This window comes from Acromyrmex echinatior, chromosome 9 (assembly GCF_024713525.1).
Source record: "Acromyrmex echinatior isolate Ae372 chromosome 9, ASM2471352v2, whole genome shotgun sequence".
Classification (NCBI taxonomy): domain Eukaryota; kingdom Metazoa; phylum Arthropoda; class Insecta; order Hymenoptera; family Formicidae; genus Acromyrmex; species Acromyrmex echinatior.
In genome coordinates, this window is record NC_141860.1 from 6,267,488 (window position 1) to 6,294,475 (window position 26,988).

A 26,988-nucleotide genomic window follows, 5' to 3' on the forward strand; every position below is an offset into this window, starting at 1 on the left:
AATATCCGCTTCTACCAATGTAGATTAATTTTAATCTCAGCTCAACTTATTCTTGATCTTTTTCAAATTCTTATAATGAAATTAAAATGTATTAGTAGAAACGAACATAAATCACTTTTATATAGTCATGACCAGAATTTATCGTGTGATAGAGTTATATACGTCGGAATTTAAACATTACGAAAGCGACTTATAAATCTAAAAGAAGAGAATCTAAGAGAAAATATTTCTTACTGCAAAGTTACTGCGCGAAAGATCGTAAACTTTTGCTCTCCCAGTAAACGGGAGCGAAAGATCATTGACAAACCAAACGACCGCTCTGGAATCCTTTTGATAGATTTACAGGCCGTAAATCATGATTTGGCGGCACAAAAGGCGAAGAAAAGGCGATGGTCAGCGCGTTAAGAGCTTATTTACAGTTCGGTGCAAAAGCGTAGTCGCTCTCAATAATTCAATAAACAGTATGACAGTAATTATTTCGCTGATTGGTATTAATCGCGCAGCGTAAGTGCGTGTACAGATCAAGCGTAACGGCAAGAAAGTGTACACTCTCTCGTATCCAACTCTTTGATTGATAAAGATGACTACATTCGACTGATATGTGAAGTCGTAGAAGGAGATACGCGAAAACAGGTTTACAGGTATCTATACATGTCGAAGAAGAAAAGAAGGATCGTCAACAGGTGTATCCCGAATTAAGTTGTGGACAAATAAATTTTAGTGGAATGTCTGTAGTAGAAGAAACTTAGTACGATCTCGAGCATTCATAATCTTTCGTCGAAAAATAAAACGTTTCCGATTGTTGTAAATCAATTTCTCAATGTACCGTATTAATACTATGTTTCGAAACAAGTGTAACTGGCATTTGATCCAATGCAGCTATGTTTATAAATATTTAACAGCCTGTTGGAGCGAATCGCCTGTTGATTTAGGATTATTAACTACTGAAGTGTAAGTGGTTAAATGGCATCTAAAATATGACGTGATAAATGACGTGGATTCTCCGACTGCGCATCCCTATCACGATCTGAAGCAAGAACGAAATCATCAGACATGCGCTACAAAGATATCGACATAATCGTCTCCTGTTAACGGTTTCTAACAAGAGCCGTATAAAAATAACAAAAGAATAGAAGTGTCTCGCTAAAAGTTAAATGACTGCACTTATTTACCGCGTGATAAATGATTATACATGTACGTCTGTTGTGTACATTATTCCTCCGCGTGATCAATAAACATTGAAAAAAGGTCGTGCATAATTTCGAAAATAGTAATGAAAGTTGCAATATTCAACACAAAATTGCGATATAGATATAATTATCTTTCAAACACTACATATCTTGCTTCAAATCAATTTATTATGATATTGAATAAATTGAAAAAAAATCAAAATATTCACAAACAAATTAATAAAATATATATGACATTTTCTTCAATATTTATTGGTTTTAAATAAGTTGACTGTCATGAACAAAATTGAAAACGTACATTTCGATGAAATATATCTCATTAATTGTAAAAAAAAATAAAATAAATAGTTTATTTGCAAAAAATAAAATTATATTTCATAAATAAATATTATATATCACAGATAAATTTTTTAATATCTTTTTCTCAATGTATATGTCACGTATTTAATTAATTAATAATAGATAACTTGTTTACCATTAGTAATTTCCTTATCACGATAAAGTTTTGTTTGATAGTTTTCCACAATTAATAAATTCTCTACAATTTAATTTTAATTAATTTTAAGATGTAAAACATCATATTAAATAGAGAGTATTTCCTTAATTTTTTTTTTATATATTTATAAGTCAGTAGCGCTTATACGTGATTTGTAAAACGAAAACTTATCTTTTATTAATATGAAAATCCAGAAAGTGTCAGCAGGTCCGATTTAATTCGTCCGGTACTAACGGCAATGTCGTCATTTGGTCGAACCGTTTATGTTCGGTAGTGAATTAGAAATTAGTTACATATTTGCATACCGCACAGGTGGCTGGCCGGTCGGTTGCCGACTGTTTTCATAATAAAACGAGTTTTCACGCGAAAAAAAAGAGATTGTATACGACTCGAACTAGAGCGCAATAAAGATTCATGTGTGCGTCGTGACATTAACAAATATATCTAAACGAAAAAGCCGTGTAAGTTGTTCGAAAATATACATAAAGGACACCTGTCTCGATTATAGTCGTCGGGTATAATCGCCTACGCGACCTCCAGACTATTGCACACCCATTTTCGTGCAATGGACGAAAAACAAATAAAATAGAGCAACAAAAAGTCCGCAACGCAATATTCGCGAGACTCACTCGACTAAGAAATTCGTACGTGCTTCACGGTGATTCAAATGTAATAGTATATTGTGGTATACAGCGAACCTCTGTACCTGATACCGCACGATTATAGATTAAGTGTCATTATTGCAAAGGCCCGTGAAAATGGGGAAAGCTGGTCATTTAACGAATTCCGTCTGCAATCCTGAATCCATAGCTCCAACCGCATGCAGGACGTTGCGTTGCGAGTTAATCTCGACTAGAGATCCTCAAGTAAGAGATTGGACAACGTTTATGTCCGTCCATCGATATAGTTCAATTTTATTCTTGGCCCAATTAAACTCTTCGTCTTTTTCTAGTTCCAAAAATTAGAAAAAAGATGGAGAGTAAGTTGAACCGAGACAAAAGTTACTCTAACTTTTTATTGATGCTAAAAATTCTCAAAAGAGATTAGACGCCATACGTTACCAGTTTAGTCCCCTACATTTTTCTCTGTTTAAGATTAAATCTGTTTAAGACTAAAGAAATGAAATAAATGCATGATCCATCTCATTCTATCTCAAGCATTCTGCAAGATCTATCTTAATCCTGAAAAATATGACGGAACCAAAAGTTGCAGTGTCCAATTTCTTACTTAAGGATCTCTACTCTCAACTAGCGGGTGGAGGCCGTTATCCGTTCACGGTTTCCTCGACGATGGCTCATTCCGCGAGCGGAATAGACGGAATAGACGTAATCGGGGCCAGGTGTGGCCATATGGACACACGATTGCATTTGCAAACGCGCTCTCGTACGTACTCTCGCCTCGAACGTACGCACCGCCGGCCGGCTCTACCCTATAAATAGATATCCGAGAGAGCTACCTGTACCACGCGCGCACACGGCAGTCCTGCACGCAGCGCAACGCAGTTGCGAGACGTGGTGCAGCGGCTCCGTGCTGCGCACCACATGCGGCGAGAGCGCACGCGGCGCGACTTAACCACCGTCGCCGATTAACTGTATAACCGTTGTGGCGACGACGACGACGACGACGAGGACGAGGACGAGGGCCGCTCCGCAATTAACCACCCGACAGTTCGTTCTCGCTGGCTAATAAACAATACGGGAGAAGAGCCGAGTAACCGCGCGAGGCAACCGCGCGCCGTCTCGTGATCATCATTCAGATTGCATTCCGCGCGATATCTCGCCCCGGGTTCGTCGCATCTTCGATGACAGTCCGGGATCTATAACGGGTTTCAACAGATTAGATGGGTATCAGGAAGCAGACGCGATCGATTCAATATCGATCGGTATATCGTGTCATATCCGCTGCCCATAAATTATCCGTAATTCTAATAATTATAGCTGATTGATTAGGAGAGGAAAGTACCTATACATCGAAGTCTATAATATTGAATGTGAAATGATATGAAAATAATAATGTAAGGGCGATGTTATCCCATATGATCTATAACGTTATACATTTGGAAGTCGCTCGTACACTTTGGTGTACCGAATGTTAATTAATCTTCGCATTCACTTGCCAATTTGATAATACTATAATAGGAGCGTTAACATCGACTCGACAAGTACTCATTGCATCTTTTATACATAGGCTGGTACATTCTACAAGATTTCCTTTTATTAAGCATGAAGTAAAACAGAAACATAATGATGCTTGCTCGACATTAAACCGCGATCTGGATGCTAAAGATTGACAAGCAGTGTATTAAAACGATCAGGTTTTTGAGATGGATCGTTATACCCAAACCACGTTCCGGACTAGAAAACGTAACGGCACGATAGATAATAGCAAGCTAGACTCTTCAGTAGTCGCCGAATCGCGCGCAAAATATTTACACGCGTGTAAGAAAGTATATAAAGAAAAAAAGTGTTAATGTTGGCACGATCGTTATGTAGATGGCGAATGTTACGTGGCGAATGATTGCCTCAATGATGGCCGCTTATTTTGCAATACCGTAAATTCTCAAAATGTCTTGTACGTGCCACATTAGAGGATAGAATGACCAGTCGAAGCTGTCTTATCCCATGATTGAATAAATATTCATCACTGCGTTTCGCGCAAATAATAGTCTCAAAAATGAAAATCTAATTACACAGCGAGGTGAAGATGATAGGTGTACTCTAGCTACCAGTCGCACGACTTCTTCGAGAAGGTGAACGTTATCTCAATCGGATTACGAGACGAGCGGAACGTGACGTGTTATGGATTCGCAGCGTCATCAGAGGAATAACGCGCAACGTGCGCGTTTCGATCGAGATTTCCGTGGCAAAAAGCATGAGAACGCGCATCGAAAATAGAAATCTCGTTGCATCTGTGCAAGTATCGCGAGAAAGCCATCTGAGAAAGTCCGATCGATTCTGCTGCGTGCCCTGAATGTGATATGTATCCGAGATAGGGCAATAAATATATATGTGCTAATGATTCGATAATGAAGAATATAATTGCTTGTTGCAAAAATAATTTCACCGATATTTGCGATTTTGAAAAAATACTTGGTACTCTTGAGAATTGCCTCGATATACAGTTTAGTCAGTTTACTTATCCAATTATACGTGTGTAACTTTTCTCAGATATCAGGATGACATGAAGATTATAAAATGATTAGATAGTACCATTTGCGTTGCATTAACGTTGCTACTCAATATTTTATTTGCACTAATGGTGACAATCGCTTACGTTGCAACTCTGTCGCTACCTCGAACGCGTCGTCATTCCTGACGCGGAGGAACTATTGAAATTCTCGATCGAGCCACTTGCACTTGTGGATCTGCGCCCTCTCTTCCTCGTAGTGGAATGAGTTGTAGGCTTAGACATGGAATGACGGTAGGAAATTATGCGGATGTCCAGCTGGGATAATGGCGACAAACCATCGTCTCTCTCAAGTACGATTGGCTTGGGATTCCGTCAAGTCCATGCTGACGGATGTTATCTATGATCAATGTGCGAACATATTTACAATATTGACATTCTAAGATAAAAGATTGTCGAAAGATGTGTTGAGCGTGATGTCGAAATAGAGATCGATTATCCTTTAAAACTTTTAGCTTGAAATCTCACTCTTAAAGATTAAAAATTGAGCCACTCTCTTTTTCAAGATTGCTTCGATTTTCACTCTTTAGAATGAGATTCTCCCCACTCCAAAAAATTTAGAGAATCCGACAAATTATCATTTATAAAATATAAGTAGAAAAAATCGGAAGCGGGAAAATTGCCAAATCCTTGATAAATTAATTTGTTTCGAGGCAACCCTCAGACTGCTATCGCGATACACATATATCGCTACTGTTGACAAATGATGCGCTATTATTATTGGTTCTAATGATGATTTCGTCTCCTATTAAGACAGCATAAGATCGTCGTCACCACTATCAACTGTCAACCCATGTTCCCTTAACTGCCAACGACTTTTGGTCGATTTTAACGAGTACCACCTGACGCCACAACTGCCCCTAAGAAGGCAGTTGTCTTCGGGTGAATGTACAGGGTGGCGGCGGTAGGTGAAAGACACAAGGGTGGAAACATGGGGCAGATGCCGCTTATATACGCGATTAGAAACGAATTTTTTCGAATAATAGGCCGAGGGAAGACGAATGGGCCAGTTTGCATTAAGTCCGAACGCATTGATGCCGATCTTATCCTTTCGATGTAAAGATATCGTTGTCGACATCCCTGGGGAACGAATATCGTTGTTGGCAGGAATTAAACTTTGGAACTTTGTGCGTGATTATTTATGTAGTCGAGCCAATTAACGAGAACACGAATGTATGTATATAATAAAGAAAGTTTGATCAGGACATCGTATAAATGGTGATTGCAGGACACCTTGTTACGTATATAAGGATTAACTGGGAAATATGGTTAAAATATCGAAGCATCGGGGTTCGCGTGTCACTTTATCAACGAATCTTGGTGAATCAATAAAAGCTGATCGATTAATTAGTGGATTATTCCTGTAAAAAATGACACGCGCGCGATCCTTTTCTTATCGATGTAATAATCTAGTTCGAAAAAGATACCTTCGTAACAACCAATGAACACGTAATGGAAAGGGACACGTTCACAGAGGAATTGGCAAACGGGAGTTCAATCGTTTTAAAATTAATAGAGCTAATTTCGTTTGAGTAACGCTCTTAATGTCGGTTGTAATACCATCCATGTTTTACTGCGCTGACGAATAATTGCGATGATGATCTCTAATTTACTTGCGATTATATTGAATCTACGTAGCTCATGTAGATATACGGTACATATATTTTATTGCGTGAGTACGCGAATAGAATCCTAGAAAGAAAAGCAAGTAGACCGGAATGCGAAGTTTGCCGCCGACGGGGAATATCAGGAAGACCCATCATTTACTTCGCTTCCTGACATGTACATGCATCCAGGAAGATCACACTATACTCAAAGCAGAAAAATTATCAAACAAGATTTCCGAAATATTGCCTATAAATATCAGTTTCGCTATTATAACTATCTAAAGAGAGATTTCTTTTTCGATTTAAAATTAAACATATGATCCATCGGCTGCCAGAATAAGAAATGTATGGCGCCGGAAATTCTAGGCGCGGTAATTTATAACGCTCCTATATATAATATATCTACCTATTTTAATTCTCTCAATCTCATCCCATACTTCCGCTCTCTCGCCGACGTCTTCGCACAATGGAAGCCGTCGGCTTCGCAGATCGTACTCTCCGCTCGAAAATCATGCTCGTCACTTTTTGCACCGGGCAACTCGCCAGTCATTAGCCACGCCGGCAGATCTATCATTATTGCGTACGAGCGTCTATCTGTAATTGGCGAATGTAAACACAGACTGTAACCCGCTGCGCGTGTGTCGATAGGAATCCCCGCGAATGTATGAACGTGGTTTACGTACTGGTGATCACAGAATATTATCCCATTCACGATTTTCGAAGGGAGAATGCGCATATGATTTTTCTTGATACGTGATAAGTCGATCCATTATATATTTCGAATTTAATTAGCTTCAAGTATCGTAGTTTGCAGAAAAATAAAATAAAAGCAAAAGTCTAATTAATTTGTTGATAATAGTAATAATTGTGATTTTATTTAATGACAAGAATTATTAATAAGTCGATCCATTATATATTTCGAATTTAATTAGCTCGAAGTACCATAGTTTGCAGAAAATTAAAAATAAAAAACTAAGCAAAAGTCTAATTAATTTGTTGATAACAGTAATAATAGTGATTTCATTTAATGACAAAAGAATTATTAATATTAATTATTATGGGATTAAAACGAGAGAGAGAAATGAAGAAAAGAATGCATATTATATTGTATATATACATTCCAAAGCTTTCAAAATTACCCGACACGCTTGATTACTGTTTAATACTTCTCTACTCCGTCTATAAAACTTAATAATATTCTCGGGAGAGATGTAATGAAACGTTATTCTTAGCCCGTTCGTCTTTCATTTATCACTGAAAGCAAGAGCAACTTTTCCATCATAATAAAGTAGTAGCTCTTAAATAATACATAAATATTCAATACGCGCAGGATATCTTGTCCTTGAAGAAATGTAACAAATGCAACGAAACAGATTGGCTGAACGATTTGTGCCTCATGACAATTTTGTGCGATCCACGAACCGCGATAAATCATCGCCCTCGGTGATAACTACAATCCTCTATCGTAGTGTCAATGGGAAAAGTTACTTAGTCCGACGAGTCTGGCTTATCTGACGAGCCTCACCTGAATATGAATAGCCTCCTCGTCGTCGTCGTCGTTGTCCTTGTGATCGTGGTCGTCTTCACCGTCTGATTATATCCCTCAGTTATCTCCTCGCCGGGCGTTGAAGTCTCTCGAAATTGCGCTCACTGAACACCCCGCGGTGGCTCACTTCACCGTTCGGGTGGCCCGTCGCACCGTTCACAGTAGTCTCTCATACCCGCACACGTTTAAATTGTCACAGCACCACCTGACGTAAACCTCTTTTCAATGACTTTGCTAACTCGCGATTGCGAATTAGTTTCCCAAACGCACCGAAATCCTGGAACGATTCTCGAATGATTTTCAATGATGTTGAAGAGAACTAACTTCAGGATTCCGATAGAAGCATCGTCACCCTGATAACGTTGTAGCTCGATGCAGCTGGGCGACGTGGTCAATCACCGTGGATCAGGTGTCCATTAAGAATACTCGGCTCGTTGATCACCGTTGCCGTGCGAAACCTTCCGGATCGCTGATCCCGCTGATCGCGTGGCTGGACGCGTGGTGCTTGCGGGTGGGGGTGGCGATGTGTCGTCTTGGTGAGAGAGAGAGAGAGAGAAAGAGAAAGAGACCAAGTCACAGGTCTCCGATATATCGGCTATGATTTTCGACGGAGTGGTGATCGACAATCGGTTCAGTTGTGATTAGTCGTGGATCGGAAATACACACAAACGTGGATTGTAGACTTCTTTCAATTCGATCGAAATCGAACGAGTGATACAGCCAAATAAAAACTTTTGCTTTCGTCACTTTTGCTTTTGCTTCTTTCCATAAACTCGTTCTAATCGGGTCGGTGTATCTTGAAGATAGAATCCTTCAATCTATCTTGGATTTTCCATCGTCGAAACAAAGTATCTTCTTTGAACTTTGGAATTTAGAGGTTTCCAGGAAACATCATCCGCTACACGAATTGTTGAAGAATACACCCCGAAGAGTAGCAACGAATTTAAATTCAACATCCGAGCAGAGTCGCGATCCAATTGTTGACGAGTGACAAAGGAAACGGTCAAAGCTCCGAGCAAATCTGTCTCGAGATAGTGTTGAGAACGCCGAAAGGACAGGACACCTTCGCCTTACAAGATTTCCCCGTGCAAGAGTCCAAAATTTCGTTGCGGTCGACGGATAACGACGCGACGCGCCGATGCGTGATGGAGGGCGAGTAGCCGGGGGTCTTACGCGTTCGAAGTTGGGCCCACGCGCGTAACGTCGTACCGGTCCTAACGTCGTCGTGTCTACGTTCGTCGTTCTACCTCGTGGAGCGTGCAGCAGGAGGCGTGCTGTCCCGGACTGGACTAGCCTGGGCCTCTGAAGTAGAGAGGGCCGGTCGCGCTTCACCTCCGCTTCGTCGACCTCCCTCCACTGTGCACTGCGTTGCTTTAGATGCCCCTCTCTCTCTCTTTCCGTCGGTCTTGCGCGGGGCCCTCTCCCTCTCACCTGGGGCCTTCGTGTGCCGTGGCGGAACGCCGCTGCTTACCTGTAACTCCCTCTCCCTTATGCCGCGACCTCTCGCGATATCAGTGGGCCGTGAGCAAGAGAGACAAAGAGAGAGAGGGGGAGGGAGAAAGAGAGTAAGAGACGTTTAGCGCGGGGGAATAGAGGAAGAGGGAAAGAGAGAAAGAGAGAGAAAGGAGAAGAAGGAGAAAGAGAGAGGTACGATGAAAAAGAGGCCCCTCTCTTTTCCCTTTCCCAGTCTTCTTCGTATACTTATACCACGACGCCCCCATCATGATATGACAAGAACATCTTTTGCGACCTCACCTGATGATTTTAGGAAGGAGTTGTCAAAAAGGGAGTTTATCGATAAAGATTGAAGTGATTTACTTATAATCATATCAAGACTGATCACGTTGTTTGCTGAGAAAACTAGTAACGCAAAAGGTATCTTATGTTTATGTGTGTTTTTAATAACACAGGACCAATAGTTGTTACAATAGAAGTCATTTGATTGTGAAATATATCACTTTATGACCAAGTTGAATTCATTTTTTTTTGTTCTTTCTTGGTCGTTATAGATAAATGAATAAGTTGGATAAAAGAAATATTAAACGATTGTTTATTGCAATATTGCGTTAGACAACTATGACAAATTAACAACAATGCTATTAAAGATACTGATTTTTTGCCATTGCATTTTAAAAGGCGAGAACAACGCAAACTGTGCTAGAAAGGATAAAATAGCTATTTAAAGTCGTATCCATAATGCGAATCGATGTACTTAATGTGCCATGTTTCCTCGACTTCTAACAGCCGTCGGAACATTTATAACGTTAGAGTGGTTTGAGCATTGAGGTCAATGATGGGTGAAATTAAAACATCGATCATCTTTCGAAAATACGATAAATTAGAAGTATCGACTCACGTCAAACATCTTTTTGGAAATAAATAGAAATGATTGGTCTCTTTTTCTCTTTTGAGAATTTGATCGCGTCGTTGAACAATATTAATTGATGAAAGAAATAAACATTGACAATTATACTACTAGAAGGGAGTTTGTAGATAAAGATTGAAGTGATTTGCTTCACATTAGAATTTATTTGATTGTTTTTTATAATTACGATCGTTCATCTGATCTTGGGAATCCCTCACTGTCGACAATTGAATGGCATCGAACAAAAACGACAGAGCAGTAGTCGTTTATCTATCTTCGTGAATTTAGTTCTTTGTAACTAAATTACGCTGCGTGGATTAGGTCGAAAGTGGTGATGAGGTTCTGTCAAAGAAAACCAAGACACTCGGTAAATAAGTCGCGGTTCAATCGCCATTTGAGGAGAAAGCGTTTCGATCTACCAAAGAACGTCCTATTCCAGATACTTTAACTTCGATTTAAAGTTAAATTACAGAAAGCGGCAAGAATCTCTCTCTCCGCCTCTTATCTACGCGAGGATCCACGAACGAACTTCTGATTTCATCCGCGTCGCTGATATTCTATGTATACATAGACAGCAAACCGTCGATGACGACAGAACGGAAGACGGCTTAATGATCACCCTTTTAATTACGGTGCACACCACCGCCAATCAAATCCCGCCGAAAAAGTCCGTCGTGGCGATCGCGCGACGGGATCCACGAAGTTCACACCGTCACCGTTATGGGCGGAACCGAGAGAGCCGGAACCACGCTTCCTGAACAGAACAAAACTTTTCTCCCGCCCTCCCTCCGTCATCGCCGCCGCCGTCAGCTAAATTGAACTTTGGACAAAGTTGCTACATGTAGCCGCGTTCATATTATACCGACGGTCAAATACGAATCAACGCCCGTCTCTCTATCATACGAATCGTGGGCGTGTGAAACGGAAGCGAACTTAAATTCGGTACATGACTGACGTGAACTGTTAGAAGTCGAGTAGAACTCCAATTGTGTGAATACAATAATCTTAGTAAAAGTTGATAGGTAATACTATTCGCTTATCTAATGCATTGCGCTAGAAGATAGAAATATATGAATAATTGAAAAAAAAAAAATATTATTCTTGAAACCGTGTCACAGTCGGTTTATTTCGATGCTCGAAGGAATTAGTGCCTTCGCACTGTGCAATTAGATGTAATTCGCGACATTCTGAAAAGGTCTTCTTAATGAAGATGAAGTCACACGTGCGCACAACCTGTTGTCGCGAACTGCTTCAACGGTCGTGCCATAAAAAGCAACGCGCAACACCTCGCTGCATCCGCTTTAGTCGAATAGTTATGCACCCCTTACGCTGCGCCCACCGTCTGCAACAGTTCTAATGCCCGTGTGTTCTACGGGCGTTCGTTGCACTTGCTGAAACAGCTGTGGCACCTGTGCCCACTAGTAAGGTGCAACGTTCCCTCGTCCACCCTTACCGTACGGTCAGTTCATCAACTTCCATCGTTCGACCCCATAATATTCACCAGACTAGATCACTCGACCTGGCTTAATGATATCTCGATCTTGATACTCGCTTCCCTCGTGCGCTCGTTTTCTTTCCTTCTCCCACAATATTTGCCGGCCGACGGCAAACGATCATCATGGCGCGCAAGCGGAATGCGTTGGAAGGATACACATCTCGTGCTCTTATGCATCGGAATATTCATAATGAAAACGGATATTTAACAAGAATTTTATTTACGATTCGTTAAAGTAATTCTATAATAATTTATAATTAGTAAATTCCAGAATTAAATGATATCTCAACTCTTGTCCCCCTTCCGAACAAAGTTTCTCGCGTACGCTGGTAAAGCGTACTAAAATTACGTAGTTTCACCAATTGTATTATCATTTTGTTTTTTAATCGTATACTAGAAGGTTGAAACTAAATGAAATCACGTTATTACGATGTAACCGTTTAATAGAAGTGTAAAACGCGAATGACTCTATAGTGAGTGAGAAATAAAAGAACGATGATGAGAAGTAAAGGTTAAAATTTGTTTTTTTGTTCACATACTTTTCAAAATTTGTATGGGCTTATTTCTACAATAAATCGTTAAATATACTCGTGTCATACTGATAGTAGATCAGAATCATAAATCTCAGGTTAAATTTCCTGAGATTTACATCCAGAATAAATCATATTAGATCGTTACGTCATAATATTTCAGACAAGCAGAAAGGTGATAATTCTTAGGACAAATAACAATAATGATTGGTCAGTCATAACGTAATCTAAATTTTAAATCGTAAGAAATGAAATTTGACTATTTCCACACAGTCATTGATTACTGACTCATTGTTGCAACTTGACACACTACTGACTCGCTTACACCTTATCTAACAGCTTATTATAGAAAGCCCATTAGAGTGAATTTTCAATTTAAGAGCGAGATTTCACTCTGCAAAGTGAGATCTCGTTCTTAAATTGAAAATTAAGCGACTCTTTTTTTAAAACTGATTTAATTTTTTTCTCTTTAGAATGAGATTCCACTCCAAATAATGTAGAGAGTATCCTATAATAACTGAAAACAAATTGATAAATTCTTTGTCTTTCCTCGCACACATTGTTCTCGATAGTGCAGTTTTCGATATGAACGAATACTCTATTTGCCAGCCTCGGATTACGCGTGGCGACGAGCTCAAGGATACTCCGAGTCAACGAACTCGGAGGATACCAAAAAGAAGCAAATGAGAAATCGTCTAGCTCGATAGGCGGCCAAAGAAAAAGCGCGGGAAGCACATGGCCCTAAATAGAGTGGCCGAACGAGCGGACGGTGATCAGCTGGTGCTCTGCCCGACGGATCCCGAAAAATGTACACTCCGACCGTTAAACGCCCTTCACCTTTCGCGGAGGTGCGCACATGGCCCCCGGGCCCCAAAGTCTAAGGGCAGAGCCGGCGCGCCGCTTCTCGAAGACACGCACGCGGCGCGCCTCCCCGCCTGGTATTCGCATTAATGGTATATATTATTATCGCGCGGGGCTCTTCTGGGGATGGTAACGGCCGTACGTCAACGGTCCCGGGCACCTGACGCCTTATAACGAGTCGGAGCCCCCTTCTTCGTAGGGACGGGCCCCTTTCTTCCCTTTTCGTCACAATCGCGAAGTCCTCGCTTGGACTGCAAGTCCGGTAGCCACGACCTTCTTCTTGCACGCGTCTTCCATGATATCGATGTAAAAGGGTGTTGCTTGGACGTGGTGCAAACATCAGGTCGTGACCGGACGCTACTTGGAGATTCTCGATAAGATAATTAGATAATTGACCAAAATTTTCGGTTGATCTGCATGAGCCTCACGCGCGCGAGCCAGAATTATTTAATTAATATATCAACGTGTAATCAATTTCTTCGGGGACGAATACATTATATACGTAAATAACTGACACGTGTCTTATTCTGAGAGAGAGATAAATATTGAAATTACCGAATCTCCATTATTTTGTGGAGGAAACGTCTTTCAAGACAGTCAGACATATTAGTAATGATGCAAATTATGAATAAGTACGTGGTGATTTAAAAAACTAATTAACTTGCGCATATTAAAAATATCCCAAAAATCTTAAAAGAAAAAGACAGCACAGCAGTTCAAGTGAATTGACCATTAGAGGGTGTTACTTGCAGTCAATAACTGATTCAGACGAAAGATAGAAAAATTCAGAAAATCTCATAGCACGATGCACAACCCCGAAGCGAGAAGCTCGCGTGAATTGGTACCTGAACCTGACCGCGAAACCTTCCGTCGAGGTGAGAAGCCGCTGGCGCGAATTAGCCGCTACATCAACGTATACTTTGATCTCGCAAGATAACGCACTCAGAGTATGTGCAACGGAAGATAAACGTAAATAAAGACCTTAAGACCGCGACCGTACACCCACGATTTAATGAGAAATTGCATTCGTTCTGCGTATCTGTCGATTACGCGTTACGGAGAGATAAGGGCGGCAACTCCGAGCCCGTCTTCTTCCTTTTGACATTAAAAAGGGAGCGTACGTGGGCAGAGTACCCCTCGAATGCCGATCGACAGCTCGCCCGCGGCATTGGGCGGCACAAGAGATGCGCGAAGCACGGCTCGAGAAATAGAAAATAGAGAAGCTGATGTTCTACGCGACGGCGGGAGTGAAAGCCAACTCTTTTGTTCGCCACGGGCTATAGTGGCGCAGGCGAATAAATAAACAATATCGTTGTTCAATAGTTCAGTGAGAATCTTTGAAAAAGGCAAAGAAAGACGGTTACGGTTTTTGTTTTCAGTATATGAAAATAACGATTTTGTTGAAATGTCTAAAAATTTAGCTACATACTGATCTAAAAACAATTTTATTGGACCACCAAAATAATTTATATTAATAGGATGTTACAAGCTGGTTACTTGAAAGTCAAAACTTTTTCCAACATTGCTCTCCATACTTGAGTTTCCATCATAATTATTTTTGATGATCCAACTAAATTATTTGCAGATCTGTATCTAGCTAAATTTTTTGTAGACACTTCAACAAAATTGTTCTTTATTCATATAAGTTACATCTCCTATGGAAATATATACAAAACAAAAGATGAAAGGGTTTATTTTCATTTAAACATTACGTGTTATCTTATTATTAGGCGGGACGTTGCGTGTAAATAACATCGAGATACTTCTCGAGACATTAGAAACGCAGGAGGAGCTGTCGGATGATAGAGCGATATCGTGGCGTGATGGCCGATAACGATGTGCCACTTTCGCCCGTCAAAGGTGTTTCGAAAATGGATTCTCATCGATCAAGCATATATACGCGTAGATTCATATCGCTTGGAAAAACAATTCCTGGACGGTTGAGCGAACGGCGATGCAATCGTAGGTCGGCAAATTCACCAGCCAGCAGCAGCAGGTGCAACTTTCTTCCGACTGCCGGACGTAAGGGTAGGTAATGTCTTTTCTGTCTGTTCCGCTTCCTACCGCCCCGCGAGTAACTTTTTTATTTTTATTCGTCACGCTTGTTTCAACGAGAAATTTATTATACACCATGCGCGAATACACCACGAAAGACATTATTGGTATGTTGAATCCCAATATGTTATGCACACGTGATGTTGCGACGTGAATAGATAGACAGGAATTTTATTCATTACGAGAGAGTTAGTCTTATAGGACCTAAAAGATGATGTTTTAAATTAAATCCGTTCACAGGAGCATAGTATAAATAAGAACAGGGCTCATTTTGCCAAAAATCGTACTAATAATAATTACCTCTCGCACATCAAATTACACAATCAACAACATGGCGAATGTTCACCATCAATTTTTTCTATTGAAATAAAGAATTATGATTGGATTTAAAATTAATCAATAAGAGCGAAGCAATTTCGTTAACTTCGCATGGTAATCATTCAGCATTCAGATCAAAAGTGCCGACATAGAATGAACTTACTGTTCTTATTTATGTTGTGATATGGTTTTGAATATATTGGCTAACTGGATAACGGTATCGTATAATATTAATTTTCATGAATTTCTATCGATGACCATCAAAATGTTATTTATCGTCTCAAAATACTTTAATCAACCCGTTTCGGCAGCGGATTACGCGATCACCAGCGTCCTATTTTTATGCTGCCGCTGAATGTAATGAGAAAATAACATAAAATTACACACCACGTCCAAGCGTGTATTATATATTGATCATCGGCACCTTATTCGATTTCCAATTTGAAACGCCTGGTAGGAGGTCAATGAAGCTGAAGTCACCCACATAAAGTATTTTAAATCCTCACATTATCTATCTTATTGAATAATATATTGTTGTTGGATAAATACCTGGTTAGAAAATAATAAAGCAAAAATCTCACGTATTGTATAGGTATAATTTTTTGTTTTATTATCTTCCAGTATATATACGTGTAATTTTTTATTTCATTATTTTCTAATAATATTAATAATTATGGCACGTAAATATCAAGTCAAGCGTTAAAAAGATAAAGTTCTAACACCACTTTCGTGATGTTTCAGGAGAAACGAAGGGAATAAACGGTACTCATAACTTTACGATACTTTACTCCACCGTCACAATATTTATCAACGCATCCTCTCAAGCATCATCGTGAGTAGCATGGGCTACCAACTTGCATAAAATATCGTTGAATAAAGACGTTGTTAAGCTCTTATTGGATACTGAACCAGTCTCTCAATTTAATGCTTCACCCAAACATTCAAGAAAGAGACCATCTTGCCTGGGGCTGCATTTATAGTGGACTTCAGCGAGTGCTAGGAACGGCATATGATGCGACATAAAACGCACATCTTATGTTTTACGTCTTCATGAAATCACCTTCAAGCGATGTATTCGCTTTTTTACATGAACGGCATGGCGTATCGTTGTCAGAGATTGTCTGCAGTTCACTTCCTTGCCAAACGCGCGTATCCTCGACTATTTTACTGGTATCATCCTAGATGTGATTTTATATTGAGATATGTATTATCCACCACGTCCATGAATTTAAAATATCTGCGTGATCGTATCTATGGATAAATTTATTTAAGCTATCATTGCTAATTTTTTACATTTTCAATAATATCGCTGAGATTAGACTGCAAGGAGATTGTATAAACACTATCATCTCCATAATCAATATGATATATGAATAAAATCTTTAACTCTCCAAGAGATCGGACAGACTGCAAACAGTGCAAATATCCTATCAGTATTGGAACAGAGAGTTTTACAGAGAGCTTTGCATAAAGCATAAAATAATCAACCAATCACAGCCTCTTATTTTATGGAAAGGAAAGAAATGAAGGACTTTAATTGGTTCAGTTTCTTATGCATTATGCGTTATGTATTATGCAAGATTCTGCTCCCGCCCTTACTTTATGGACCTTGGAGGCACGCGTCAGGAGGTCGCAAAGCAACCCGACGGAGGCGCGATGAACGTAGAAGCTGAAGCAGCCGCAACAAGCTTGTTTGTCGCGTGGCTGACAGTGGTCCGAATGCGAGCGAACGCGACCGATAGGCATTCTCTCGGTCATGGAGTTCGCGACCCGACGGATCCAGCCGGTGACCGACCGCCGGGACTCTTTGCCCCGTTGCCGCCGCCAGCAGAAGTAGAATGGGCCCGACGGCTATGTCGATGGGCGCGGAGAAAGAGGCGAGGAGCGGCTTCGCCGCAGCGCGGTACAATACGGAGGGAGAGAGAAGAGGCCCCCGGAGGGGCCAGAGAGCAGCAGCGGACACGGCCGCGGGTGATTACATCGCCTGTCGGCGCGGAACTGTCTCCTCCTACCCGCGGCGCCCACCGTGCTCCGATTGGCCGGGCTCCCTGCCGAGGAAACGTACCGGCTTCTCTTTCGTTTCAGCTCACCTCCGGACCTCTCTCGGCACTCTCTCGTCAAGTCTTCTGTCTCTTTCCATGTCGTTCCTCCCAATTGTATATCGTTCCTGCTACGACATGATGCGTTCGTCATTGTTTAGCTCCCGGTACGCCGGTTCTCTTCCCTCTCCATCCTCCGTAGGTCTCATTTAGCAGTCCTTCATCGTTCGACATGTCCCATCCTTGTTTCCGTTTTGTCCTTTTATGTATTCCCCTGCTCTTCTTTTGGAGAGGTCCTCGTCGGTTGCCCGCCTTCGGTTCTTAAACACTACAAGCGGAGGCCCTGCCCGAAAGGCGACCATTCCTTTTATCCCCACCTAACTTGTCTATCATGATGAAGAGATGGAGGTGGACGACATGTAATTGTCGAAGGAGTAGATTCGAGATTGAATAAAAAGAATATATTCAGAATGTTCTAAAAAGAAAGAGAAGTATAGTATATAGTATTCGTATTAATGTGCCTTTCATGTCGCGTAGAAAAAGTATGTAACGTTAAAAATCAAAACTATTAAGTCAAAACTGATAAGAAATCCTTCAATTAGTTAAATGTCGCGTTTTACAATCTCATCACGTCGAGTTTATGATATAATAGGGACGATAATGTAAACAGGTAGGAAACATTAAAATCCTGCTTTCAAGCAGTGATTTGTTCGCTGCAATCAAAGTGATAAGACTAGCGGATCGCAGATAGATAACAGTTATCCGATCCTCCATAAAATACATGATAAAAAGATATGTAAATTTGGAGCAAACGAGATGACATGCAATGTGACCGAAGCTAGGAATTTGATTCGTCGATCATCGTTTACATCGCGACAGGTGTGTATTATACAACCAATGATCGGCAGATTGCCGTTAGTCGGTTATGAACGATGCAAGTGAGGTGGGGCGATCAATGTATATCATATAACGTATGATAGCAGATAGCAGAACACGACTTTTCAGGAAATTTTCCACGTACTGTCTTTAAAATATCAATTCTACAGGCAACGAGATAATTCATGCGATAACGTTGTCACTAGAAATATTCCGTCGCGATCTGAGAAAATCAAATTTGCATAATACTTCTCCAGATTGCTACATTGCAATATCTCGATGTAGTATACTAGAATAGTAATTAATTTAGGATGGAACTAAATTAATTGGTTACAACTTTGATAAAATATACCTTGACAATATTTACAATATAATAACAAACGTAAATAATCCCCATAGTATTCTGTATATGCATATGTGTGAATAAATTTATTTTTCAGATAAAATTATATATTAATAAAATGCGAATAATATCAAATCTACTTGAAAATAATATTATAATTTACAAAAAATTACTGGACATATTAGATGTTTCTTATTTTTGTATGTTGAAAATAATGTCGTAAATGAGAAACTGCAGCACATTATATTTTCAAGATAGTTAAAGTTTATTGTAAAAAAATGAATAAATTACGATATTTTTGTAAAAAAAAAATTAATGTTATCTTGAAATTGCGATTAGAAGTCATGAATGTATTATATAAATGTATTTTTTTTTTATTTTAATATCTTACTTTTTAGCCAGGCGAAAAGTTTGTTATATTTCTATTTAAGTTTTTTTTATAAACGGCTAAATAATAAGATATTGAAATAAAGAAAATGCATTATATACAGGATAAACAATACATTCATGACTTCCGATCATAATTTATATATAAGATAATATTATCCTTTTTTGAAAAAAGTATAAATATTGCAAAAAAAACATTTTTTACACATTAAACTTCAATTATTTCAAAAATCTAAAAATTTAACTTGCGGCATTGTGTTTTCAGCATCTAAAAATCTATAAGATATACCTTTTGTTTACTTCAAAATAATTTTAAAAAAGAATTTTTTTTAACTATTATAATTTAACATTCTATTTTTATAATTCTTCAAAAGCAATTTTCGACGAACCACCATGCCGAAATTTATTCACGAATGCCATTATGACGTCGAAAAATACGCAAACTCATTTTTAAATCGCATATGCTTTCGTGCACTTATTAAAAAGATCTGTGAGTTTCTATGTAAAATTATGTTCGGTCAACGCATGCATTTGTACATTCGCGTTTATAAATACGTGTACGCGCAGAATTTATCGAGTCTGCATCGTGATTCTTTACCGGCGATTCCGCACGCGTCGTGTGCAAAAAGAATTTCACTCCCGTAACGAAGTGAAAATAGCGCGGACGCGAAGAGAGCGCGGGCGAGCTTCCATTTATGTATAAATAATAGACCGCCATCATCCTACTTTCGTTTCAGGCGGAAGCGAGTCGAGCGGTCTGTGATATATGCGAGATTCAATGAGCAGTGCTGGGCATTGCCGTTCTTTTCTAAGCTATTTCGACGTCACTTCAACATCGCCGCACAACGCACGAGTTATTACGCGATGCCGGGCATCGCATCATAATCGTATTACATATGTAGCGCTCGCCTAGCACACGTTCAGTTTTATGCAACTGCGAAACGTAAGCGTGAGACTCCACATCAGCGTACATCGTACATTTCAAACTTTCTTGTGGTGGAATTTTACGCTAAACTTTCCCGCCAAGTTTAACGAGAATTTGACAAGTCCGAGCAACTGGCAAGATATTGCCATTATCCGTAAATACAGAATAGCGAAGTTTAAAGCGGTGACTTTATAGACTCTCACCACGTCTCTCTCTTTCATCAAGCCGAACGATCTATTAGAACGTCTCAATCACTTCAAAGTATTACCAAGGATGTTTTCATTGATTTCGCCGAGCGTTAAACGTTTTCCTGGTCAAGTGACCGTGACACAGCATGCTCATCCACCAGGTTGACGATGGCAAATGCTGCGAAGCGCGATTCTCTTACCCGCGGCGATCCCTTTTGTGGTGATCCAGATCGAACGACTCTCCCACGACGGCGAAGATTCACGTCATAGCGAGAGATCGCAATGCCCAATAACGGACAATGACCGCGACAAACTAATAAACAACAGTGCAAAACCGATCATTATCGTTCTACCGAGAAATTGACAGTTGAAACGATCTGTGTCTTCTTTTGATATCTCTCTCTCTCTCTCTCTCTCTCTCTCTCTCTCTCTCTGTTGAGAAAGAGAGAGAACGATTACATAAAGTCGATCGAGCGAAATCGAGCTGAGTAACGGTGCCATGACTCTTATTAATAATAGTCGGAGCATCGTAAATAAGTTTCGCACGGCGTGCGACGCTAATCTCCCAATATCAAACGTCGATAAATAATTTTGCAAAATATGTGAATATTGCAGTCAGCATCTTGTAATGGATATTTGTATCTCACACCAAAGCGGTTGATACAACCACAGTATATATAACACGGATTAACAGTATAAGTAAAACCAATTGTATTAAAACGTATTCTACGAGTTCGAACTAAAATTATTTAAATTTAGCTCAAGTGTGAATAAATCTGTAAATTGTTGATATATTAATATATCTCTCGATATATTTTATTAAATATGTTGAAAGTATTTATGAAATTGTCCAACATATGTATGTAACGAAATGCCGTAAAACTTTTATAGGATTATAAAGATCTAGTCCGTTAATAATAAAGTGTCCTCTTATTCACTTTAGCAAAAATTTTTATTTTATTCTAAATGCTTAAAGAAATATTCTAAAACCTGTTTTATTCCAGAATATGCCGAGCGTCAAACATGTCGATAATCAAGCGCATCAATACAGGATTAAGGATACATGTTTGATTAAAGATCTGGTTTTGTCACCGATCCTTATCAAGGAATCAAGTTGAGGTTCTGAGCACCGATAATTAGCCACAAAATGTGAAGATGATACGTAAATAAAGGAATCGATAGCCTCATCTTTTGAAAGGCCATCCCTTTCGACACGAAACACCTGAAAGTGTGGCACCTGGTCACACCTGTCTCACGTCGCGCTTCGCTTCGGAAGCAGCGCCGCTTACAGTTTCGTAAGCAGAAAATGTGAAGCACTAGGGGTTGCGATTGCCGGACCGTGACGGAGAAACTCTCTCGATCGGTGTTATACTTCTACGTAAACGTCAGCAACCTGGCGCCCCGTGATTTTGTCCTGTCAAGCAGAACGCGCTTGCACGGATTTCGATGCGAGCAGATCGATCATATCGATCATCACGATATTGCTTTCATCGCGAGCGAGTCACATGTATCATGACACTTTCTACATTCATTTGCGCGTCAGTTTTGTTTTTACTTTTAAATATAAATGTAGTACGATGAATTAAATTTGAAAGGTATGAATTACGTGCGATAGTGTCAATCATAAAACTGAAATGATAATTAATAATTATTTTGTCTTGTTCTTTTTTTTTTATCACCTGTACACGCGTATAATTTTGCAACTAGTTTCGTAGTTTGCAAATAAACGATAATTCGACGCGATCAGAGTCAATACTTTTTTTCTTCACGGAGCACGACACAAATTTGATTCGATCGTTTCAGATATAAACCACAGTGGCCGAGAGTGCTTCCCCTTTGATCGCCGTCCTAATTGCCGCTTACAATTTACCGTGGCGCTTTTTTGCCAAGTTCGATTAGGAAAGTATAAACGGGGAATCGATTCCGCGGCCGATTACACTTTCGAAACACCTGCTAAGCCACCAGCTTTTGTATGTTGTCCCCCGCATCGCTCGTTGGCGTGTATCCTTTTTTTGTGTTTACTGAGAGTCTATAGTGACAAGAGTTCTCAGCCACAGAAACTTTTCAAACAATGAGTGAGCCTTTGAAATAAAATCTCTCAGTTGTATTATTATTCTAATTTTACATCTTTTCTTTTACAAAAAGATTATTTTTTAATATTTTATTTTTAAATATGGAGAGAACAGAGACAGATAGACAGATAAACAGAGAGAGAGAGAGAAAGAAAGAAAAAGAATCAATATTTATTTCACGCTCTAACACAGAATCCTCTCAATGAAACCAATAATATAAATTTTAATATCTAAAAAAACGCTCGTGTTCACGCATGTGTATGTATGTGTTAGTGTATGCGTATGGATACATAATTAAACAATCCAGCAAGAGAGAGAAATAAATGTATCCCCATTACATTATCTTAAAGATGTAAACATAATTAGCAATCAAAAATTAATAATCTATGTTAAGAGATGATCATAAAATTTACACTTAAAAATATTGAGAGGAGCAACATTGCGAGAGAGAGAGAGAGAGAGAGAGAGAGAGAGGAGTTGCAGGATTATATTTTATCACTGAGCACTCCATTATATTCGATTATATCTGCCGTTATATTACAGCTGAAGAGTTCGTCTTGTCTGACCAATGGATTTCCAATTCCTAAGCTGAAGGGTTGAATTATCATGTCGTGACAGCTCGGTAAAGCTAATAGCGAAAGATCACGGAACTGTGAAGTCGACGAAGTGGGAACCCAAAGGCAAAGGCGCGATTTGTTCGCGAGAGACCCCGCGAGAGTGCCAGCCAGCCGCGGGTGTCTGCACGTAATCGTAATGAGAGCAGCAAGCGCGAACGCGCGACGCAGTAATCGTTAGAGGATGATTATGCAATTTGCATCGGGGCAATTTGCATCGGGAGATCGTTCCGCCACTGGCAAGGCAGCGGGGATAACGGAACGACGAGGACGCGCGATGTCGCCGCGGGTCATGCCTATGCTAATGACACATCTAACCGGTACTTCAGGCCCATTCATAAGACGAGCGTCTCTTCTGAATGAGCGCTCCTAACAGAAAAATACTATCTGCGGCAATGAGGGCGATTGGTGCACGCGCGCTTTATTGACACCAACGCTTTATGATCCCAACCACTTAGCGACAGACGATTATCATCGCCAGTATCTGCCTGTCTATCGCTTAAAATCGAATACCGACACGCATCGTGCGCGTCTATCAATATCTCGGCATATATACGAGCACCTATTCGATTTCACGCGTGCCTGCCACACATCGTTTTGAGATCTTCGACCGCAACGTAACTATGTATTAGCCTGTTGCAGAAGGTAAACTGAAGAAATTGTTATTAGTTGTGTAAAATTTTATTAGATTTTACCGGAATATCAATGTGTGTGCTAGTTGGTTTGTTTTAATTCTACAAAAGAGTCGTCTCATTTTGTTCACGCATGTTTGAAACAGCTGCGTCGGCACAATAAAACAATCTATAAGAATGGCAGAGTTGCATGAATAAAAAGGTTTAGGTATGTAGAAGAAGAAAAAGGAAAGGGTTAGTTTGATCGAATCACGACGGAGGACCGAAATGCGATTTCAAGCGTGAGCACTCATTACAAAAATATCACTGGCCGCTACTACATCCCGGCTACGAGGTGTAAGATCACGGAGAGAGATGAGAGTCAGCGTAGCTCGCTGCTGTATTATTTACACGTGTAGAAGAGGGAGCCTTGCGGTCGCGTGGATTCCCCTTGGTATCGATAATCGACGGCAAGCATCACGAAGAAGAGTGGGATAGATTAAATTGGGACAGGTAGCTGTGAAGTGAACTGAAGAGTATCGGAGTCACGTGCAGCCTCGGCGCGACCGGAAACACGCTATAAAGAGGCGACCCTCGGGACCAGACTGCAGACAGAATCCGCAATCTGGCCGGAGAGAGAAAGAGTTTCGTTTAGAACACGCTATTATCGCAATCAAAGTTTGTTTCACTTCATATAAAGTTCTTTATCTTGTAGAGAGGAAGAGAGAGAAACGTTACATCGAATTTATAAATGTACATTATCATGGAGTATGTATGGATGCCAATCGTTGTGTGACAAACGAGAAAAAAACTTTAATTAGTACACTTGATCAATAAATTAAAACTGAGATTAAAACCGTAAGACATCCAAAGAAAGCTAGGCTGAAATGAGGAACCTTTCCAGCGGGATAGAGAGTGGTTCGCGTTCAGTAAGTTATTTATTAGTAAATTATCAGAAATTATATCAACCTGTCATTGCGATCGTGAGTGTGCTAAAAAGAATAAGTCGATTAAGAACTGGATCTAATCCTGTTTGACAGTGCACAAGTTGCCAAACCACCTTTAATCGCCTTTAGTGGAGAATATTTAAAATGTATAAATAATATCCGCTTTGAAGTTGCTTATATTTCTTAAATTCAATAATATCGTTAATAATATTATCAAGAAAAAATCAATAAAACATTACCGATCAGAGTATCAACATTTCGATTAACTTCGTTCTGTTTTCATATTTTGATGTATATTTTATAATATATTACTTAAATTAAATTAATTAAATGACGGTAAAGTAAATAGATATTTAGAAAACATCTGATATTGCTTTACATTCTTAAATTCTGAAAATTTTAATCAATTATTTGCTGCATGTTATATGCGAATCAGATTTCTATCAAACTGTATATCATATAAGTGAACATCATATAATATCATATATGCAAATCATACACGCAAATGAAGATTCAAATAAACATTTTATACCTAGCGAGTAATCCGACATTTCCGCATGGCTGTTTCTCGCGTAACGATGCACGAGTCTGCGCGATGGAATAAAAGTAAAGTATCACGCTAGTATATAATCGTTTGCAGGCATCCTAGAGACTTCCTGTCTCTGTCTCTTGTTGCAGCGACAACGATGCCGCCGTCGTCGCTAATACAACGAGCGTCCTCGATGCAATTTGTCAGCTCCCGTATCTTTGCATATGCATGGACGAATAGTATAACAGAAATACGCGTAGACGTCACGGCAGCACATTTTGCAAGAAATTATCCCCGTTAACATTCTTCATCCTTCCCGTATTTAATTGCTGTTCGCGTGCGCGAACGTTAGGAGCATCGTTCTTGTAAATACCGTTGCTATATTACGTGATGCCCATGTGAAATATTTTTTATGATATTGCCGTGTTCTTTTTTGCGATTGCGTATTTAATTTCTGTTGTTACTATTTCTAAATTGATAAAGGAAAAGGTGGTGTTATGACCAGTGTAGATATAATAACCCTCCTTAATATCTCAGTTATTAGATAGTGAATTCTAGCAATTATTTATGGATTATTTGCTCAATATCTCGCCATTACACTACAACCAATATGTCAATACAAGCCAGCATATATTATAAAACATTACTACTTTCAAGCATTTCCTTCTTAAGATAATTTTAACATTTAATTACATATATTTTTCTTCATATTCTTTTTAAATTTGATAATATTATCACACAAAATATGTATATTTACAAATATATGTGTCTTGTTTATTATTTAACATTTTATTAAAATTTCGAATTATGCAAAGTTAAGCAATAGCATGACATTTTGCTAATGTGGCCTCCTAAGTACTGATTGCTGAAGGTCTCTTTTTCGACGCGCGCGCGTTTTTAGATCAAAATAATTATTTCATAAATCAATTGTACCTCTATTATTAATCTATAGTTTATGTCATATGTGTTATAGATTTTAAGTACTGAGCAACCTATATGCGAAAAAAGTTATAATGTACATTTGCATACATTTTACAATGTTTTATTTTTTGATAATTTTGTAATCAGATACTGTTTTTTAAGCAAAACTAACTTTTAAATCTATTTTTGTGGAAGGTCACATTACCATTCCTGTTTCTCTTTGAGTCATTATGTAGTATCGCTATAGTTTTATAAATAGTGTCCTAAGTCTTAAGTAACTCTCGTAACTTTGAGTCTAGAATCGATTGAACAACACTTTAACCAATGTAATCGTAAAGTTTTAAATTTAAATATTGATTGTTAATCAAGTTGTTATAAATGTAAATGAGGCATCACCTTCTCCTCTAATATCTAGAAAGAAACACAGCACGATCGGAATGACATTAGGACGGAAATCGAAGGGACGCACGTGAAGAAAGCGAATGATTTAAGATCATTCTGCCAGATTGAGTCGCACGCTCCTTCGTTCTCAACCAATCTTTCTTGCCAATTACTTCCTTGAACATAAAGAACGACGGAATTCAGAGTAGGATTTTCATTCACGAGCAAAAGCGTCGCGTCATTCACTCGGACAGCTCATCTACCACGTAGATCCATAGCCAGGCTCCTTCCTGTCTTCGGAATCAACTCTAGATCTCCGTTCTTTTCTGATCGCCACTTTCTTATGTGCATTCCGGCGAGCAAGTATGCACCATCGACCGACAGGCCAACCGATCGATCGATCGACTCGAGCTAGCACGACCAACCGATAGTAGACGATCGTGCAAAAGTAGACACAAAGTGTCGTCATTGGAAAAAAAAAAGTACAATCAATGATCCTTGCAACA

At 39.4% G+C, this 26,988-nt stretch overlaps 1 protein-coding gene and 1 long non-coding RNA gene across 11 annotated transcripts in view; one reads left to right on the plus strand and one right to left on the minus strand.

Moving 5' to 3' along the window:
* The window catches only part of LOC105151103 (uncharacterized), a 164,115-nt gene extending 145,950 nt beyond the window's left edge, over window positions 1-18,165 (plus strand). The window contains exons 1-3 of one of the 2 annotated variants that reach the window (XR_015546196.1): window positions 9,508-9,900; window positions 15,007-15,304; window positions 16,391-18,165. This is a non-coding gene — a long non-coding RNA (uncharacterized LOC105151103). Of the gene's footprint in view, window positions 1-9,507; window positions 9,901-15,006; window positions 15,309-16,390 lie in introns of those variants that run through there. The other variant, XR_015546195.1, reaches the window with a different exon arrangement.
* The window catches only part of sv (paired box protein shaven), a 184,244-nt gene that overhangs the window by 129,474 nt on the left and 27,782 nt on the right, over window positions 1-26,988 (minus strand). For 5 of the 9 annotated variants that reach the window (XM_011064628.2, XM_011064630.2, XM_011064629.2 and 2 more), the window contains exon 1: window positions 8,005-9,323. The exons of 1 other annotated variant lie outside the window; for it this stretch is intronic. The gene's annotated coding sequence lies outside the window, so the exon portion shown is untranslated. Of the gene's footprint in view, window positions 1-8,004; window positions 9,326-26,988 lie in introns of those variants that run through there. 3 more of the 9 variants (XM_011064633.2, XM_011064631.2, XM_011064625.2) reach the window with 2 other exon arrangements.